The following is a 12,187-nucleotide window of genomic DNA, read 5'->3' as shown; positions in this document are numbered from 1 at the left end:
CCAGTGTATTCCATTTATTTCAACAAAGTAACTGTATTCTGAATACCACCTTTTTAAACGGTAACTGTAACGGAATACAGTTACTCATATTTTGTATTCTAAATACGTAACGGCGGTACATGTATTCCGTTACTCCCCAACACTGAGTATGATTGAGTTTTATTTTAGGCTGGGAATGAGCTACAAATGAATTTTGAAAAGCCTGCAATTCAAGGAACCAGTATTACGGAGAGACATTTAAACAGGATATTGAGAGCCCAGTTGCTTTACAGACATAAGCACGACCTGAACGCTGGGATAGATTTTATTGTCAACCAACTGCAAGGGCCTGGGAAGGATCACGGTTATCGGTCAAGTGTTTTGTGCCCACAAATTAGCATTTTGTGCGCACGTTACACCTATTTCGTGCCCTCGAAAAAGTATTTCGTGGGCACGTTATACAATTTGGAGGGCACAAAGTTGTATTTTGTGGCCACAATTTATTTATTTTTTGGATCATGTCATCAGAGGGGCTCCGTACTCAACACTGTTAGTGCTGTGACAAAACTTTGGCTCCATCATGTAACCCTTCACTCACTCCTTGTTTAGAGCCCCACATACTTCTGTTCCTCAGTAGTATGTGGTAGTTTGAGGAAACCAAATTGAATGTCGAGCTTTGAAGAGAACAAAACACAATTACAGATTACAAGAATCCAGCCAATTTCCTTTTTTACATCAAGCAATTGGTTTGATTGATTTCAGTCTTTCAGTTGTTTCTACAAAAAGATCATTTCAACCTGCGAGTCTTTTCTACGGAAGAGGATTAGGGCCACTGGGGGAAAAAAAGAATTCTAAGAAAGTCAGAATTCTGACTTTTTTCTCAGAATTCTTTGTTTTCCAGTGGCCCTAATCCTCTTCCGTACTTTTCTCAATAGTCCAGATATAATTTTATTACTTAAAAGTTTTCTCTCTCAGATGTGGTACATAGCAGACAGATATGAAGTGAGTTAGATTCATGTCTGAATTGTGCAACTGTGGCAACATTTTATTAAATAGCTGCACCCTCAAACACTCTACAGAAGGTAAATAGTGTTTTGTGATCTCGTCTGCATTTCATACATGTCAGCTGTTGCACACAGATTTCATGTTTCACTGGAACAGATTGCAATAATGCACCCCTCTCTGTTTGAATCCTGTGCTCCTCCTGAGCTGTCGGATTTATCCAAAGATCACACACATTTATCCAGCACAGTCCCCAAAACTTTCCAACAGAAGACTTTTGCCTTTTTATCAAAAACACATTCATCCTCCTTCCATTGCCTGTCATTGATTTGAATTGCCATGTCTTTTGTTTTCTTTCTTTCTTTTTCAGAAGAAACCCATACAGAAAGCCTGAGCATTGAATGTTTCATTTTGCTCATTCCCTTGTCGGTTCTGCTTGTTTTTGACCTGCTAATATTTGTGTTCCCCTTGGTCGAATCCTGGTCATTACTGAAATTGATGCATGTATATAAATTGGCACATTGTAGAACACTCTACTCTCAATTTTTTCAATTTTGATTTCATGCTGCTTTGCTCTGTCCCTAAGACTTCTGGGCTTCATGTTATTTGTTCCTTTGACTTTTATAGACAGGGACTTCCAATATTAAGTATCAAGTCTCCTGCAGTCACTTTCAGGTTTGGGATCATACCTCCAATTCTTATTTTATCACAGGGACCATATAGAGCCTTATATTCTTCTCATTCATTCTTTTTGATTTCACTGTCCGGTGCAAATAAAACCTCAACCTATCACAACTCCTGTCACTATGACTGGTCTGTTAGCTGTTAGCAGTGTTTGCCTATCTGAAACTTGAAATCCCACAGGATCTAAGACCCACTAGAACTTGTGATCCATACAAGGCACAGGTGTTGCTGACTACACCACACCAACCACTTTAGTATGCTTTTCAGTGTGAATTGTCTCTGTTTGCATGTTACATCATGCTGCAATGTGCTGGACTGTCCCAAGTCCTGTCTGCTGTGGTAGACTGCTGTCTCTATAGATTTGGTACATAGAATCTTTCTGTTTGTGCTTCTTCTATGAGGAATGCATAATATTAGAGGAATTTGCATAATATTAGAATTGATGTTTTCTATGTTTGCATGAAACAAATCTGGGTATTTTCAAATTCTGCCCTTTTTGCTTTTGGTAATTTGTGATGAATTCTTTGCAGATTGCCGGACATCTTGAACCGATAAACAAGAAAGTGTTTCTTACATTGTAATATTGTATCAGCCCCTTTCTGTAGATATTTTTCATTTTTGTTTACAAAATATATGTGTGTGCATACACGTATACACAACATATCGGTACAGTTGTGGCTATCATGCCCATAATAATCCATGGTGTCTTTATGTGATTCATCCCGTAATGCGGGCGATGACATTTTGGTCTTCTAGATGTACCAAACACATGTGAACTTAGTGACCCATGCAAGGGATAGAGCGGTAATGTCCACACTGTTGGTAAGCTTCCCCTTGAATTAGCTCATAACAGCACAGATAATGCAGTGTATGTAGGTCTAACCCTGAGGACCTGTCAGCCAGGTTACACTATCTCTGTGTGCGTAATGATGTGTGAGCTTCTGAGGTTTTCTGTTGGCAGAATGAAGATTCGCCCAACAAGAAGGAAAGCAATAAATTACTCTGGCAAGATTTTAGTTCTGCTTAAGTCAGGAGAAGTCACCACGGGGGAAACAGATTGTAGATTGTTTTGTGTGCAAAGAGGGAATGGGGGAGGTTGGTAGTGGCATTTAGATTAATGTGTCTGCTCGCTTTACAAAATGCTTTTTGAATTTGCAAGTGCAATGTAAGCTATCACGTAAGTGCGAGATACATTATATCAGTACAGTATGTATGGCTTTGGGATTAAGAGGTGATTTGCCAATTTTGTCATTGGATGGAAATGTTGTTCAGAAAGTATAGAGGTGAGCTCTTTGACTTTAACTGTGGCATGTAGGCAGCTGCTTATGATTAATGTCATTACACTGCACAGTGGTGGAAGAAAGCTCCTTGTGGCATCAGCCAGCAGCACAAAAGGGGAACTGCCATCTGCAAGAAAATGTAGTAAATAAATAAGAAGTGTGACTTTAAAACAAATGAAACACATTATATAACTTCTACAGCCACATCTCCTTCAACACCAGACATGCGTTATGCGAAGCAGTGGGGCAACAAAGTGTCACAGCCAATATTAAGAAATCAGCTAAGACTACTTTAGCTTGCTAAAATTCATAGACTGACAGAGGGATGTCGTGTCTGACATCCATCCTTACTGCATTTTACAGTTTTGTCAGAGATTTTAAGAGAAAATCAGATCTAAAGGACATACTTATATATTTATGTTGTAAATAACTGACTTAGCTGCAGGAAGCTTTATAACACTGAAAATGAAATGTAGCGCTATCATTGCTCTTGACTCTTCCGGAGAATATAAAACCAATTTACACGTTGCTATGTCTCCATATTATAGACGTGTTTTTCTGTCTATCTGAATTTGAGAGTGTGTTGCTCACCTTAAAGTGAACCTAAATCCAAGCAATGCCTCAGGTAAGACATTCAAAAAATGTTAACTACTCAAACAGTTGACCTTCTCATATTGTTATTCAGGGTTTCCGTTTGAGTAAAGGCTCTATGGATTCTGAAGGGATTTTGCATGAAGATCTGAGAATATAATGATTATGGAGCATTTACAGCAGCCATTGAGGGTAAAACTAATTGACTTTGGCTTAGACTGTGAAGTCTCTGAAGCATAGAGGGCCTCACACATCTCGGACAGGTGGTGCAGGCTGGTAACTGCCAATATGACAGAGCTCTGGAAACAATTTTAATGGAAATCTTCAATAGAATTTTTATCGCATATGTCCTAGACAGACAGACTGATCTAGTGATAAAGAGGATGAGATAAAAAAGAGGTGAAATGACCAAATTTTAATGTAATCAGCCCACCGAATGGCTTTTATCAGTTGATATCACTTGCATAGATATTGCCAGTAGGTGGCAGGCAGCTGGACTCTTGTTTCCTCATTTGTGAAAATAATTTTCCAACTATGATTAAGAAATACATTAACCAATCCTCTTTTGGACATTTTGGTGCCAAAACTGATTGGTTGGAGAAAGGTTGTGGTAGTCTTTCACACAATACTAGACATCCATCTATCCATTCATCCATTTTTCACTACTTGTCAGGGTCTGTATTGAAAGACTTTAAGAGAAACATACTTGTCTCTCAGACATTCTGCCCCAGGGACTCCTGAAAGTTAAAAAATGCCCAAAACACCGCAGAATTCCCAGTCAGCTTCAATAACTACCTCAACTGACTTCTTTCAAAGTGGATGAGTAGCGTCTTTGAGGTTAGCCACTCCTGAATGACCAATGAGCCCAGACACCCTTAGTAAATAAGACCCTTGCCTACTTGTGCCCTTGTATCCGCAGACTTGTTTTTCTATCTATAGCTAGTGGCCAGGGGTGAGAGTAGGAATGTAGATTGACCAGTAAATGTAGATTGTCTTTGCACACAGTCCCTTTTTACCTCAGAAGGCTGGTGCAGCATCTGCATTACTGTAGACACTACGCCAAGCCTTCCAACTCAATCCTTCCCTGGCTTGTGAACATGATCAGGAGATACTTTAAGTTTCCTCTTGCTTCCGTTAGTGAGAACATCTTAAAAGGTTTGAAGAAAACACTTTTCCGGAAAGCTATAGTCCTAAATACCAGAAAGGCCATCGAGACCATTAGAAGTGTCTGCCAGATCACGTTGATGACAAGGTTTCATTTCATTTTAATACGTCCTCATTTCATTTGCTTCATATTAGGTATACGATCTGAAAACTGAAGATATTCTCTCTTTTCTTCTTTGTTTGAGATGTTATTTTGTTTTTCAGTTCAGTTCCTTTTTTCAGTTCTCCTCTAAGTGTCCAAAACGTTATTATCTCACTCTTTTTTGCACCACCATTGACATGTATGCTCCGTGGGAGTAGATCAGCCTGTTCTCATCCCCGGGGCATCGATTAGTGCCATTTTGTTACAGCCTCTGCATACATGCACAATTTGTCCTTTGGCATGGGTGTCCTGACACACCGGGTTATAGGATTAGTCTGTCACTACCAACTCATCATTTTGTGCTGGGGTCAGTATCGTCATTTTACCCTGAAACCTTGGTATTTCCCCTTTTTTGGTGCAGAAAAAGTACAGAGTGAGTGAAGAAGATTAAAAAATTCTCTGTCGGGATGAAACAGTGGTTTATGTCTGTGAAGCAATACAGTTGACAACCAGTATTACTAGAGCTGATTCTAAAGAGCATCCTATGCATAACAGGGAGTTGCAGGAGGTATTAAACAAAGCTAACGAGGATGTGTTAGACTGTTGCTGAATTGATGAACTATCAAGCTCAACTTTTCACTCATTCTTTTACTTACTCTGCCCAGATAAAAAGACTAAGAAGTACTGAGAATTATTCAAAGTTGATGAAGGTCATTTATGAAGGCCAGTCACAACAATTTGTTGAACTTTCAAATCAATAGAACTCAATAAAGATCAAGTACTGCAATGAAGACATTCAGTTTTCCCTTGTTAACGTTTTTATAATGGTTTGTGCTTATATGCCTACAAGATGTCAGAACATTTACTTATCCCTATAAACAGTCTACAACAGGGAATAATAATTGCAAATTCTACTTACATAGCCCACAGGCATGATTGATACATCATTTGGCATCCAATATTACTTAACATCAAAGCAGTGACCTGAGTTCACCTCAGGTCTCTGTTTGCAGTGGTGAAGCTCTGAAATGAAATGTGGGCCTAATTACATTTTATCTGATGCCCCACAGCAGGCCTTGCCCTCTGAGAAATTAATATCTCAGTGTCCACTGCACCCAGTCTCAATTACATTTCTTTTCAAATGCATCAGCTGCCATCCTTCTTGTTAATGTGCAATGCGGGAATGAAAGTATACACAGTTCTCAATTATTCGCTATGCCCCAAAGACCAAGAGGAACTTGGCTACATGCATTTGTATTTGAAAATCACAAAAAAGAAAACTAACAAATAAAAACATCAGTCTCGTTTTGCTTTTTCCTATTATCTTGCTTAACTCTCAATGTGGATGGATATGAAACCTGATATTTATTCTGTATGTTCTGTTGTGAGGGGTTGAAGTGAAGTTTGTTTCCATAGCTGAGTTTTTACCCCCAATGCTGTGACTGTGTTACATATGTACTTTACTGCCTCTACCTCCCAAGTATGGGTTATCTGCTGAAGTTGGTTTTTGTGCAAGTGCAACTGCAAGCCAGAAATACAGCTAATAAAAGGGGGGAGGACTACAATGAATCACTGAACTGTCAGCGATGACCCAGGGTTGCTCCTGCATCCACAAGTGTGCAGCTAATGAGCATTACACCTTTGTAGTCATCTAAAACATTGTTTGTGTGATTGAAAGAGTGGCTCATTATGTGGGCAGGGCCGAGAAAAGCCATTCAGATAATACCCAGTAAAGTACATTAGAAATGCATGATATGCATATAAGCTTTTCATCTTTGCAAGTATGGGTTCATCAAGCAGCATGGTAAACAGGAAGTACTGGTGCACTTTGCACTGTTTTAAAAAGAGTCAGGAGTGAAAAACTGTATTGCATTATTTGTATTACTACTAGTAGAAAAAGGTCAGAGTGCTTTATATGTTACAAATAAACACAGAAAGCAGTTATTTGCAAATTGTATAAATCCTACATTTATTCAAAATGGTATAAAGACAAAGATATCAAAAACTCAAACTTTGCTAAAAATGTCACTTTTTTGAATCTTTTTGATTCGTCCTCTTCTTTTTATTCCAGAGGCTTAAGAGAAGAGAAGGTACTACTTCCCCGACTTTCAAATAGAATTCCAAATTCTGGCTAGACCACAGGGTGGTTTTCTTTTTGGTATTAGTCCATTTTAAATGAGCTTGGGCCCAGAGAAGGCCGTGGTGTTTCTCAATCTTGTTGTTTTTTCTTTTTTCTATTCACACAGACCTTTAACTTGTATTTGTAGAAGACGCTATGAACTGTGTTCACTGATAGTGATTTTTGAAAGTGCTCCGTAGCTCCTGTAGTGATTTTCATTGCAGAATTGTGTCTGTTTTTAAAGCAGTGCTGCCCAACGGCACAAAGATCATGACCATTCAGTATAGATTTTTAGCTGTGTCCCATGTGCAGAAGTTTCCAGAGGATTCTCTGAATCTTTAATTATAATATGAGCCATAGATGATGAAATTCAGGGAAAGAATCCCCTATTTTTTGAGAACTTTTACATTGAAAGTGCCAAAATGTTTAAATATTTGCCCACATAGTGTTTCAGAGTATAGGGACGCCCTCCTCCCTCCTCTCAACACAATCTCACTCTATCTGACGTGCAGGGCATTGTTGGAGCATACCATCTTGCCCTGCGAAGAAGAACAGCAGCCAATAAAAGTCTAATCAAGCAACCTCTAATGAGGAAACAGGAATTCTGGTCTTGTGCTTGACTTCTCTTTCTCTGTTGTTGCCATAAGTTAAATTAGGCAAATGATTTGTTTAAGAAAAATCATGGTTAGGAGTTAAACCACGCCCCTTAGGCCCTTTTAAACATATACTATAAGGTGCAAACCTTTTTTCCCATCTCACTTTGCATTTTTCTGTCTACTGAGCCCTCTCAGGTAACCCTGACTTTTGAAAAATGACACCAAAGGTGTACACAGTGCATTACAACAAACCTCTGTGGCGCTATTTTATCCAGCAAGATTAATGGCAATGTGGTAATAATGCAGATGTGATGTCCTCTGTGATGGATGGATTGGATAACTCAATCAAGTTTAACCAGTCTTGTAATGTAGTTTGATACATTACGTAAACGAATACAAGCCAATAGCTAAAGCCTTTGATAAAATCCATCCAAAAGTTAGAGAAGTTCAGCTGTAATTTCTGGTTTGATCTTTCATGGACTGAGCTGGCAAATCCTTCAAATACGCTAAGCTTCTGATGTAAATAACAGTGTTTGATGTAAGGACTTAATGTATATATTTTTTTTAAGGCTTAATTAGGTTGCACACATACTGTTGGTCAGCAGGACTGTGTGTCACAGCTTTTATGGCATGAATCCAAATCATTTTTCTGCCAACCACCACAGCAAGAACAATCTCTAGTATGACACTGCTGACCTCCCAGTGGCCATGATAACTTGGCAATGGATATGGGTATAGTATATTCACTTTCTTCTACTGGACATATAGGATATATGTGTCTGTGTGTGTGTGTGTTATATAAAGTGAAGACTGAATGCATAATGTGATGACTCAGACAACTGCAGGATTAGACTGAGACCTGCAAATTGTGTTTCCTAAACACTATTGGTTTAAATTTGACCTTTAATTTCCCCCCAAAATGCATGAAGCAGTTATTAAGTCTTAAAGATATAAATCAAAACAATCGCAGATGGTGTTTCAGAAGAGAGCAAACTAATACTGACCCTCACGCACATATCCATGTTTATTATGGGACGTATGGTGTGTTCCCGTTTTGTAAAAAGCTGGCTCAACAAGCCAGACATGATGTGTGGTGATACTGACAGACTCTGCTATAACAATGTGAAATAACAAACTGAAAAAAGGAGCCTTACATGTCTGGCCATGTCTACTGCTCTGAAATAACAACCACAGTACAAAACACATTGGGTTGTCCGAACAGCCTGTGCTCGTGTTTACGTGGTGGTGGTGAACGACAGCGAAAGTAGTAGCAGAATTGAAAGGATTAAAGAAATGCCTTGTACAATCTCTGGGACACTGCTTAATCTGTTCAAGTAAATACCTGACACTCAATTTTCACCAAGGCCTTCCAGATCTACTATGATGTCTGTTGTTAACACCATGGGTTAACTCCATCTGCTGAAGGACGTGCAAGGGTGATGAGGAGGCTATGGCCTCTTTGGTGTCCTTCACCTGCTGACCGGGGCTTCATGCTGCTCATGAAATGCATCAAATAAAGGACAAAGGCTGCGAAAAGTGCTGAAATCCACAAAGGCGACAGTACTTTCAATATCGATATAATGCACATCACAATGCATCATTTACCCTTTACCATGCGTACTTGTTCTTCATTAACAGAAAGAAGGAGGCAACAACTGCAAATAAGGTGATTTAAGAACACCTTGTGCTTAAATTTGTTTATTTATAATATCTGGTCACCACTCAGCCAGTTGCCCTTAATTACTTGTCAAAGCTTGAGGGGCTGCAAGTGTTTCTCTCTCTCATTTATTACACAGCAATCACAACTTCATACTCCCTCTGTGCTATTTCAAAGCACAATTCGCATGCATTCAGAGATGAAGAAAAGAAGGAATCTAAAAGGGTAGAAAATATCTTGAGTGGAAAGCTTATAGCATGACATAAAAACACTTCTTACTCACCCACTGTGCTCCTCCAGAGACTTTTAAATCCCACATTCAAACAGAGAAGCATAGCCACAAGCTTGGGGGAGGTGAATGGGAGGGGGGGGGTTAGCTTTATAAACTCAGGGTGCAGGAGCAATGCAAGCACGTATTACTCTTCACAGTTGCTGCATTTATCCTCTAATTCCTGATTATACTGCAGTGAGCTGCTAGGTGTGCTCAATTTACAACAGAATAGAAGACAGATTTCATCCTCCAGGGTTCAGCAGCTGAATGCATTTCTTCTTCTTCTTCTTCTTTTCTGTTTTTTAATTAGAGCTTAAAAGTTTAACGGTAAGTGCTTCAGCATTTGGGGCAGTCGTGGTTATTATCATGGGTAGAGTATTTTAATAACAGATCATTTAGCATTTTCACATGCAGGATCCTATTAAAAGGATATAAATACTTGTGTGTTTAGAGGAATACCTTTCGACCAAAGCAGCTGTTTAAATCGTAATACAATTATTCAGAGGCTTTGCATAGTTTCAAATGGCTAAACTTAATTAATAGTGAATGTGTGTTATAAGTTAACCCTTTAAGACCTACCATAGAACCAAGTCCGCCAGAGCTTATATTATATTTTTACATGTTGTAGTGCCATTTTTGGGAGCATTTCAAGTTGCTATACATCAATACAACCATTATAGCCCAGATTTTAATAATATGTATGCATTAAGTTCATAGTAATTACTATGAACTATGAATAAATTGCAAAAAAGTGCAATAAACTACAAAAGAATTGAAAATCATTTTTGTTTTTTTAACATTTATTTCTAGTTAGAGAAATTTAAGAGGCTTATCCCTCAAAACTGTAAATACAAAAAAGTTGCACAAAATAGTTTCCCACCACAGGAAATTTATTTTGAGTGTCTTCATAGTTTTGAAACAACATTTTTGAAATACACCAATTTTTATATACTGCAGGAAAAACAAAAAAAATATATTATAATGCAAATTTGCAAAAAAAACAGCATATGCATCAAAATAAACTATTTCCAGCAGTGCAATATGAGTCCTAAGCATCCCAGAAACGACACAGAAAGTCATAAAGTCAAACATAACTTTTAAAAACACCAGTATAGGCTCATGAGGCCCTGATGGTAAAAAACTACATTTCCGCGAAAATGACGTCACTTCCGGTTTCGGGCAGCTCATGGCGGACATGCGAAAGTTTGCGCTGACGTCTATTCCAACACAGGAAGTGTTATGAACAGCTGATCGGATCGGCGAAGTCTGTTTCTGGAATATTATGTTTTTGTTGCTGCAAGCGCTTTTTATGCAGTTTTTGCAAAGCTGTATGTGGAAGGAAACCGTGACCTAGGACAAGCTGATAGCACAAGATGTAAGTACAACTCCTCCGGTTTCATATGCAAAATATTTCTTTGCGCTAGTTTACAGGGTTGCAGATCTACCGGGATTTAAAAATAGTTACGCAAAACAGAGCGTGCCCGCTCCGATCGGTTTTAAAGGGTTAATGTTGATTTTTATTTTATATAAAATACAATTGCATTTCTTTAGTGTGTATGTTTACGTTATGTTTTAGTCTGGTATTTTTTTCACCTTGTAAGTTTTGTACCGTCTTAAAATTTTGGTGGTGGGCAGCTCCACAGTTAAGCTAAGGTATTTACAAGGTTAATGCACAGTCAATGGTATATTCAATAAGTCTGATTTGAGATCGATTTCTGATCTGCTGCGTTTGAAGTCTGACTTTTAAACATAACAGAAATGGGATTTTTGTGGTTATGAGAGCATAAAGCTCCCTTTAAAGTTTCCTTTTAAAACTGTTTTACCTCTAGTTCTCCTTCAACTATCAGACAAAAAGTTGTTCATAGAACCATTCATGATACTAAAGTTCTGCATTTTACCTTCAAAAAGTCTTATTTTTCTTCTGAGGAGTTTTATCACTTACAGTGCAAAGCAGCTTGCTCTTAAGCCCTCATTAGAAGAGCGTCTGGGATTTGGTCTGATAAACGGTGAAGAAGAACAATGGATAGAGGGACGGATGGGTGGGATGGTGCAGACAATAAGTTATGTTTTATTGGCAAGGACTAATTCTTCATTCCTCTATTAGAGGACGCGAGGGTAGATCAATAGGCTTCACCGGACTGCCCTGTTCTGGCATGTACTGACGTTATAGCAAAAGAGCAGGCAGAACAAATAGATCTTTTATCAGCGACAAGGCTCAGTGTGTTTACAAACGCATCCCTTATCTTTCAAACTCCCATCTGTCCTGGTGCCTGAATCCAATTATGTTCCTAATATTAACCCCTTTAGAGAATTAACCCCACGCAGCACTACTTTTTGAACAAATGAAAGTAGGCGAGGATTCTGCTGCCAGTGTTAAATGAGGAAATAAATAATGGATGCCGGCTTTGCCTCCCTCTCCCTCTGTGCACCACTGATCCTCCCCACCTGGAGGGCTTCTAAATAAGATCCTACACTGGCTGAGCACAACACAGCAGTTCATTGATCCCCACCCTGTGGTAAGGCCTCTCCCCTCAGGTGGTCATATGAAGGTTGAAGAGACAGGGCATTACAAAAAATCAAAAAAAAAAAAAAAATCTACACAGGAGCCAGACACAGAAATACAAAAGTAGTGCTGAATGACTCACCTGCCCTCCAGGAAGAGCGGCAAAGATCAAAAGAGTCAGCAACTTGGATGTACATGTACTGGTGTGTTGGGATGGTGGTGTAGTCCAAAGGAAATCAAATGTGGTATGCTCTCAAGA

This window comes from Pundamilia nyererei, unplaced genomic scaffold (genome assembly GCF_000239375.1).
Source record: "Pundamilia nyererei isolate P.nyererei 1_Seehausen unplaced genomic scaffold, PunNye1.0 scaffold00153, whole genome shotgun sequence".
Classification (NCBI taxonomy): Eukaryota; Metazoa; Chordata; class Actinopteri; order Cichliformes; family Cichlidae; genus Pundamilia; species Pundamilia nyererei.
The sequence above is the reverse complement of the archived record's forward strand: the minus strand, read 5'-3'. Positions refer to the sequence as shown.